Genomic DNA, 6,099 nt, shown 5'->3' on the forward strand with positions numbered 1-6,099 from the left:
TATGAATATAACAGGAAATTGCGTATTTTGACTTTGTTTTTTGCTGTATTTGTCCTGTGGTGTGATATCCAAATTGTAAAAGTTGAAATATTCTGTATAATATGAACTACAAAATGCTACAACAAGCTAAATGCTTAAATAATTACAACATGGTCACACCACTGGACATATCAACTCACCTAAAATTTCTCATTTGAACTAGACCTACTCGTGTGGGAGGTAAATGAACTTTAAACTCTAGGTTCCACCTAATCTTGACTAACAACTTTCAACAACTGTGTCACAGCTTGTTTGATAAACAGGGTTTTTTTTTTATCGTTCTCTTCAGAAGATCAATCTACCAAAAAAAAAAAAAAAGGAGGAAATTTCTACTTCACAGGCAGGTCAACTCAAGATTCTCAAGAGTCTGGAAGGCTTTGATTTCTAACATATGGTTCAAGTATTCCCAGCAGGACAAATTTACTTACAGAAGCCCTTTAAGACTGAAATCAAAAAGAATTTCATTTAAAAAGACTTAAAGTGAATAACTTTGGCCACAAAAAAAGGACTGTTCTTTGAAAAAGACACACTTGCCCTTGTAACAGAGAATCCATGTTAATTTGACTTTAACTACAAAAGTTCTCTCTGTATACAGGCCACCGTGTCAGGATATTTTTCCCAAACACATTAAACAGGTGGTCCTGTCTCACAATCTGACTGACTCCTCTCTCCACTCCCAGCCAAATGGTCTTGTGGATGTCTCCAGTCCCAGCCTTGAACTTTCCAGAAAGAACAACTTTGATGTTTCCAGACACTGTTTGTCAGTAGCTTGCACTTTCTTTCACTTTTCCTTTTTAACCCCCCAAAGTCCTGCCAATCTAATGCCCTGCCAATGAGATCAGAATTCAAATTACACTTAACAGATACAAGGAGCTAAGCCTTTATAAAGTTTAAAATAAATCCAGGCCTTCGGGTTTTCAATTCAGAGAAAAACAGGTATTTTTGTGACACTGATCTATACTTCAAACAGACATTGACTTTGAGTTAAGAGTTGCACGGGTATAAATACTCAAATGGATCATAAAAGATTACCGAAAAAAATATTTAAATGCCTTGAAGCAATAATTCAATTCTCTTTAAATTCACTTGGACAGCCTTCAACAGTGTGGAAGCCAAAAATTATTTCATGCAGCTCAACAGCTGAGATCTGGAGCAGCCCACACATAAGGTAGATCAAGCATGTCTAGAGAGAAAGACATTTTTTTTGGTAATTTTTATGAATACCTCGACAACAACAAAAAACACTACAGTGTCTACATGACTTTAAGGGTCAAATAATTTACCTAAAGCATATAACGTGCTCATGCATGCACTAAAAACACAAATCGAAAGGTATAAAACTGTCGATAAGATTTCCAAACGACTGCACTGCCTTGAAAATTAGAGGACTTAGTCAATGGTATTGATGTGTTACGTAACAGCTCTTCCTGTAAGGAGGGGATGTAGGACACTGATCAATCTGGATGGAATAAAACATACACAACAACTTATAATCATATGTCGATCTGGAGACTCTTAAAATATCCCACAGACATAATGCTGTGCAGTCAATGTACAAAGAGAACTAGTTTAATATGGGGGGGGGGGGGGGGGCAAACTGACTGTTTCCAGTACAGAACACAAAAGACCTCAAAACCAGGAAATAAGAGAGCAAATGGAACAAACAGGACAAGAGGCACACATGGCATTTACCATTAGGGATCAATACAGTATCTATCTATCAGACGAGGGGGGAGGTTTGGGTCTAGGAAGGGTCTTTGTTTCAACTATGTTTTAACCCCATCTGGGAACAACAAAGTAAGGTTTCAGAAAGACAAACAGGCCCCCCATTTAATAAAATTAGTCAATGTCTTGTGGGACTGACGATAAGTAATGTATCTGAATGTCTTATAAGGTACAAAATACATAATAAAACGACGTCAATAATGAGGAACAATTCATCACGAATGTCTCCTCAAACCATAAACATCACGTACAAATGCGGAACCTGTTGTATTTGAGACCTGAGATTAATGGTGTGCTGCGAAAAATATGCAACGTAACACATTATATAATGGAAAAGTACAGCGCGTTAAACTAACCACAGGTTGAGCAGGTTAATGTTCTATTAAACCTAAAGCTCTCTGCTGTCCACAGCCAGGCAAAAGACTGTGCTAAATATAAATAACCCCCCAAATTATACGGAAAATAAGGGCTAGGGCGAGCGAGCTTAAGGCCATAAAGAATCGCTGGCCGCGTTTCGAAAGCTGGCGTGTTGCCTACGAAAACAAGGTTTTGGGATAGCATTTCGAGACGCAGCCGATGGATGATTCTAATAAAAATTCTCTCGCGACGTCAGTCCTGGGCGAGGGCAAACGAAAACGGGAAGGGGGGAAAAACAACCAAATATTATGTAATGCAGCTAGTTATGGAAAACTCCCCGTGTCCAGTCTCAACGCAAAAGTTGTAGCTGTTTACCGCCCAATTGCATCAGTTTTAGCAAATGCATGCGTATATTCAGTACTGAACAGACCCCGGAAATCAAATCTATGTGCGATCTGTTTATTTAAAAAAAAAAAAAAAAAAAAAAAAAAAAAAACGTAGGATTAAAAAACCCCTTAAAGGGCCAGTACGCGTTGACTGTATAATTAATCTGTATTACTGGAAGGCAAGACCGTCACACATAGGCCTGGGACAGCATCCAATAACTGAGATAGTAATGCAATGCACACGATTCACATGGCACAAACGAACCCCTACTGATCTAGATGCAGCAGACATATACTGCGCACCCAACCCATGATCACACACGCGCACTGCATGGGTTTAACCTACCTACTCAATGCAAAGCCTGTGAGTGAACGAACTTCTACGTCTCATGTGCGGTTACCAACTACGTACTTTCGTAAAGTTGACACGTATAATTAGCCTGGTTGATTTTGCAACCTTGATGGTCTGACTTTCAACGCCGCCTACTTCACGAGTTTAACCAGAACAAACCGTGGAAAATAACTACCGAGAGCAAAAGGCGTCCGAATCTAGCCGCATTTATAGAGTTAACGCGCCCTCGGCGTGCACTATTTCGCCGCACGTCGATCTAGTGCATAATTGCGTTAAAAATGTCTGAAGTTGCCTCACGCCACCGAGTTTTAAACTAACAAAGAGAAAAGGAGGAACCTACCACGTGATGAGGAGCCGATTTGGGGGAAATTTATGTAATAAATCCCCACGCTTAAGAAATATAGTAGTAATAACTGACAGGCTGAAGCAATTATCCAGATGCAGATTCCGCTGTTGCACGTTCAGGTGGAAAAATCCCCGGCCTCTCGCGCGCTCCGGTGTTCGGTAACCCCCCCTCCTCTTCCTCCTCCCACTTCTCCAGGCTGCGTTTAGGAATCACGAAATGGGCGAATGAAACGGGGGCAGTCGAGCTATAGGAGCCCAGTCGGCTGTTTTTCAATCGCCCCCGACAAAATCCACGTAAAACCAGTGAAATGTATCCCTTTTCCGGTCGTTCTTTGAGCACAATCCCTTCTCTCCTTCTCCGAAAGGTCTCCGTGTTCGATTTCGGCTGTTAAAACTCCGTTTTTGTCCGTTTTTTTATTGTTGTCGTTCGAGGGGGAAGCGACGAGCTCGGAAAATGGCGGCTCGCTCCTCTCCCTCGGATTGCGAGTCTGACTGACAAACAGAAAGAAGCGGAGCGGCGCAGTGGCGGGAGAGACGCGCTACCCCGACTGGCCGCTAGAGGCTTCCTGACATAATGCGTCACGACATTAGGGGGCGCCACATTTACTACAGCAAATGATTAATGTACATGCTACATTAATGCACCTATGATATTATCAAATGAATCCCATTCAAACACACGCATAATTGGAAGAACGTCTAAATTTGACCAATTACCATAATTAAAAGGTTTAAGTTTTAACAAAATAACATATTATAAAGTATGGATGAAGACGGCACTATAAGTAGTGCATAGAGCCCGGCCTATTGGTGCACGTTTCTAGAAGGAAGTTCTAAAATAAATGCGGTACCAGCAGAGGGAACTCAAGGGCATCTGAAGTGCTCTAGTAACCAAGGGTTATGAAGTGTTCAAGAAAACACTAAGTCGAGTTGAATATGAACAAATAACTACTAAAGAACCTGATCAGATGGCCGTTATATAAACATTAAAAAAGACCCCTGTATGTGAACTGAAATGCAAGATTTGTATTAGTAGAAAGACAAAAAAAAATAGCAACATAAAGTGAATAAATCAAAATATGCTTAACACTATTTGCCAAAAATTGACTTTTTATCATAAGTTAGAAATTATGAAACCAAGACAAGGAGGGTTTTGAGCTTCCTGTTTACAGGGGCCCTCATAAATGAAAAGACAGCACCATCTACTGTTTAAAATGGGAACTTTTTTTTAAACTTCCTTGCTGTGTGGTACTGGTTATTTAACAGACTATTTTTCCTGTTTATTCTAACAACTTGCAGTACTGTAGAGATACTACAGGAAAACCCACCTATGATATTACAAATTAATGTAAATAAACACATGAAAAAAAAACACAACTTAGTGTGTCAGACCTTAGAGATGACCAGTTTCAGTCTAATCTGATGGTTTACTGGAACCTCCATTATTAATCCAAACGTAACTTGTAAACTCAAAAACAAACAGACAGCGATCCAACCTGCAGCCTGAAAAACAAAAAAAACAAAAAGATAGTTAGTCATTTACATTTATCATTTAAATAATCTATATTCCTGCAAATAACATACATTATTTTAAAGCTAATTTGATTTGTAATATGGAATCCTAACTGCGCACTTTTAAACTTTATATTTTCAAAGTTTCAATACATTAAAGCTAAATATTCATTACATAATATAAAGCTGCAAATGTATCATGTCTTCCACTTGTCACAGTCAGATCGTTGGGAGACAATTACAGGAAAGTACTTATTCAATAATGCAAGTTAGTTCAGATAAGTAAAATACACACACACACAAACACACACACACACACACACAAAATGAACTAAAAGTTAAACAAAAACGCGCATTAGATATTGCATCTAAAGGCAGATGATGGAGTTTCGGAATGTATTTCAAAAGCATGTAAACGGCCTACCTGACATCGTACGTGCTTTCAAAATGCTGACTTATTAGTAGGCTTTTTACTAGGTTTTAAAACACAACCACATTCAATCAATACCAATATCATAATAATAATAAAAAATATCGCAGAGTATAATAAAGACACGAATAAGAATATAATTATTGCAGATAAGCTTAGCTTAGATAAGCTTTAAAAAAATAAAGCCGAGTATTAATTTAGTTTACTAAGGCCCGTTCACTGTAGGTTTAGCATGCTAACATCATCAGCTGATAGTCTCTGCTGTATTACAGCCTTTCTTTCATCACCACTCCATCTTCAAGACGAATTCAAAGGGCAACATTTTAGCCGACACCCCAGTTATAACAACAGGAAAAATAGCATTTTATAGTTGTTTTAATTATATTTGGAGGTTAATTCTGATAGACCGAGAGATTTTTTTGAACCCAAACAGTTTTTGGCCTGTTGACTACAATCTCCGGGATGAAATTACTTTGTCATAATGTCTACCGCTCATTGAATGACAGAAAAAAATGAAACAGCGTATTCCCGTGGATCTTATTTAGCATTTAACGTTGAAAACAGCATTTTCCCCATACCAAAACAGCAAAAATAAGTATATTTTACATGACAGAGTACAGAATTCACGTTCACTTACCTGCACAGATCAACCAGACTTGAGCCGGAAGTACCGCCTCATTTCAACCTGTGATTGGTCAGCGGGTGGAAAGTCGTCCGCTGATTGGCTGGTTTATGTGTTTTTAGTGAGAGATGGGCTTACGAGTGAAAGTAAAAAACAAAAAAAACACTAACTTTGCAAGAGAGTTGTTTTTTCTTTGTTTGTTTTAATTGATTGTAATAAAAAAAGTGTCCAACATACTGTCAGTTTTGAGCATATATCAGACCTAATGTAAAGTTTAATATCGCAGAATCTTTGCCTGCTGTTGTCGTTCTCGCAAGGGATTTTATAAATG

The 6,099-nt window shown here is 38.6% G+C and overlaps 1 protein-coding gene across 1 annotated transcript in view; it reads right to left on the reverse strand.

Moving 5' to 3' along the window:
- The window catches only part of kansl1b (KAT8 regulatory NSL complex subunit 1b), an 87,942-nt gene extending 84,242 nt beyond the window's left edge, over positions 1-3,700 (reverse strand). The window contains exon 1 of the mRNA XM_067412697.1: positions 3,200-3,700. The gene's annotated coding sequence lies outside the window, so the exon portion shown is untranslated. The remainder of the gene's footprint in view (positions 1-3,199) is intronic.
- Positions 3,701-6,099: the final 2,399 nt, after the last annotated feature.

This window comes from Pseudorasbora parva, chromosome 2 (assembly GCF_024679245.1).
Source record: "Pseudorasbora parva isolate DD20220531a chromosome 2, ASM2467924v1, whole genome shotgun sequence".
NCBI classification, from domain to species: domain Eukaryota; kingdom Metazoa; phylum Chordata; class Actinopteri; order Cypriniformes; family Gobionidae; genus Pseudorasbora; species Pseudorasbora parva.